This window comes from Crocodylus porosus, unplaced genomic scaffold, assembly GCF_001723895.1.
Source record: "Crocodylus porosus isolate Cpor-Errol unplaced genomic scaffold, CroPor_comp1, whole genome shotgun sequence".
NCBI classification, from domain to species: Eukaryota; Metazoa; Chordata; order Crocodylia; family Crocodylidae; genus Crocodylus; species Crocodylus porosus.
The window spans coordinates 45,913,881-45,917,417 of record NW_017728943.1 but is presented as its reverse complement, the minus strand read 5'-3'; positions in this window follow the sequence as shown (position 1 = coordinate 45,917,417).

Below are 3,537 nucleotides of genomic sequence, written 5' to 3'. Positions count from 1 at the left end.
TTGGGAAGAGAATGCATCCATGGTTGGCGGTGGAGGGGGCTTGCGGCTCTAGCTCTCCCTCTACCCCCTCTCCCTCCCCTGCCAGAAGACCTGGCACCTGGCTTTCCAGCACGCTTCATATTAATCCTTCCTGTGCTGCAAAAGATCTGTGTGTGTGTGTGTGTGTGTGACTCCTTTTGTGTTGTGTGTTTTATTCCCTCTGTTGCGTGCAGGCGCTGGACTCTTCTTTGATTGTTTGCTTCAGTGTTAAGAGCTATGTAAAAATTGTGTGCAGTCTGTCGTCTTCTCCTATGAATATCTGATTTTTCTTATTTATATTGTGTATGCGTGTGCAATTCGTGTGCCTCCCTGCGCAGTGATGGATCACGCTGGCAGGGAAAACACACAGCTTTCTTTTTTTGAAGTTTGCAAAAAAAGAAAGAGCAAATATAAATTGAAAGAAATGAATTAAATAGTAATAGTAATTGAATTGCTAAGCTAAGATAAGCTAATTCCTATCCAATCCTTTCTAATAACAAAAAGGAGCAGGCAAGTTCAACTACTGAGTAAAGTAACCAAGCTGAGGTGCTTGAGTGTTAGGACACCTGTCTCACTCAGTTCCTGAGAGGGAACAAGCTAGCAAAAGGCACACCACGCCTCCAAACAGAGGCTTTTATGCTGATTCTAAGTCCTTCCCTGCAGACGCTGTCATTGGAAAGGCAGCTAGAGAGAAATCCTTCTCAGTGGCCACCTAAACATGTCAGTCTTCCCTCCCCCATCTCTTGCTCTCCCTCCCTCCTCCATTCCCCCTACCTTTCTAACTTTCACTTTCAGCATCCAAAGCATTTCCGAAGCACTTCGGAAGCTCCAAACCGCTTTGGACAGCTTAAACAAGCTCGCGCTTCGCTTCAGGCATGCTGTTTTGGACGCCAAAGTGTCCAAAGCGGCCCCGGATCAGAAGTGCAATCCGAAGCCTAGTACAGCCCTAATAATTATCATCCTAACACAGGGATGGCTCATGACTAGCCCACTATAGCTCACTACTTTAATTACTACATCATTCCACAGTTCCCTATTGTAATGCAGAGTTGCAGTGAAACATTTATTTAGGTATTTTTCCATCCCTAGCACTTTATTTCACTAATCATAGAATCATAAAAGTTAGGGTTGGAAGGGACCTCAGGAGGTCATCTAGTCCAACCCCCTGCTCAATGCAGGACCATCCCAACTAGATCAACCCAGCCAAACCTTTGTCTAGCCAGGTTTTGAAAACCTGCAAGGAGTGGGACCTTATGGAAAAATCCTGTAAAAATTTAGTAAAATCTTTCCATTTTTTAAACCATCCTATAGAGTTTAAAGAATATCCACATAAGGTTTAAACGATATTTAATATCCAGGTGTCTCTCTGTGGCTTTCAGAGGCTTGAACTTGAGTTCCAGGCTGAAGTCTACCACAATTGTCCCAAACTGTAAATGGATACCTCCTTCTTCATCCTGGGAAGTCAAAGGTGGATGGATGTAATGCATGTATGTTGTGATTTAAAATTACTAGCTGCTTTAGTAAAACTCATGCATACTTGCCTTATGTAATTGCTTACTTTTAGGAATAGACTTTCTTTTCATGAATTCGGAGACCAAGATACCCGAGCTCTGTCACAACAGTACAAGTTTGTGTTCGGTAATCAGGAGTCTGGCAGAGGTCTGCTTTATTCAGTATCTGTTCTAACTAATTAACATTGTGTAATAAATTACTGCAAAACGTAACGGCTAGTTCCAGTTGGTTCAAATAAACTCTCCTCAAGGTACAGTTCTCTGCTGCTTCTTTTCTGGGTTAAACACAACAATTAACAAGCAACGTTTACATAATACAGAATGTAAAATGCATACAACCAGTCTAATTAGACCTAGGCTGCTGACCACCACTGTTGCCAGGAAGCTGCAAACAAATAAGTCTCTCTCTCTTGGTTCTTCTACTTGCTGTGTTCTTCCGTTCTATGCTGTGTTGTGAGCTTCCCCTTCTCCAGGAAGGTGTCCTCAAACTGTTCTTCAGTTGCTCTGGTTCCTCTGAATGAGACCAAAGGCATATCGTATTTTGGGCTAATAATCAATCCTCCTTACTCTGGTACTATTATGTATTGTATCCATTCCATTTTTTCCCTTAGTGGAGAGAAGCTAATCCCTGTAAGTTTTGTCTAGTGACTTATAATTCACGTTTTCTTTCAGTGTTAAAAGTATTGCTTTTGGCAGCATTTTAGCTTGAGAGCCAGTATCCAATTTAAGAGTGACAAAGGTTTAATTTGCTTTCAGTCCTTTCCTCTGGAATTATTTTGCCCATTGCCCCATGAACATTTCCTCTAAGCCACTGGTACTGTTGTCACCTTCTTTGTTCATGGCATACCCCCGCTATTGGCACTCTCAAACTCTTAAAAACTGATGCAATCCATGGCGGTTCCTTGAACATTTTCTCATTCAAGGTCTGAGTTCTAACTGATTGGCTTGTGTAACACGAGTCTCTGTTCAACACTATTCGCTCATGATGGCTCTTAAAAATATGGTTCCCAACTGGAACCTGGGATTTTTAAAACTACCTAAGGGTATGTGTATCTTTACTAAATGAAAAAAAAAGCCAGGGAATGAATTTACAGCATGTTCATTACTTCAGCGTAACTGCTTGTGATAAATGTGAAGTAGGTCACCCTATTTTTATTAAGGGGCAAACTTTCTCTCCCATTTAGCACAGTACAACTGTGTGTCCACAGGCAGTTGCTGTGGAGTAGATCATACATTGTAAATTCATGCCTTAAAACTTACCTTTCAGTCTTAGGAATATCAACTCCATGCAGAGTTAATGGGGTTTTTGTTCCTAAATCGCATAGGCACAGTGTAAGTCTGGGGATAAAGGCCACATTGAAGGGAAAGGCCAGATTATTCTACCTCAATCCCATTCAATGGGACAGATCAACACTGTTCATTCTGCTTGTGATGCTCCGGGAGTACAAAGCAGATATAAACCTTGCCTCAAGTAACCAGTACAATATCTCCCTTGCAACAAAGAGCAAGGTATAGAAACCTCTGTTTAGTTTAGTACTTTACACCTTTAGTTTAGTACTGCCACAACCAATATTGTTTTTTTCATTGTAATTCAGAGTGTAGTAGGTGCAAGTGTATGAGGTCCCTTCCCCCAGGATATGAGAAGCAACACCGTAAAATTCCCACCAGAGGAAGATAAGAATATACAATGGTAAAGATATTTTCAGCCGTGTCTTCTGTTTTCCCCTTCTTTGCTCTGCTTATTTACCCCACAACCACAAATAAGCTCCTTTGATCTCCCTTACTGGTCCTGACTGCCTGTCTCTGTTGAGTAGAGCAGCAACTTTCCTCTGCTTTTCATCTCTAGCCAGGCCACTCTGAGCTCTCAGTCCTGACTATGCTGGTTTTGTCTAGCTTCTCTTTTTTTCCCTCCTCCCCCAGCCCGCCCCCAACAACCAAGGGGAAGGTAAACATGCTGCCTTCATGCTCAGCGATGAAATGAAAGCGTGGCCAAGAGTTTTTATGTTTT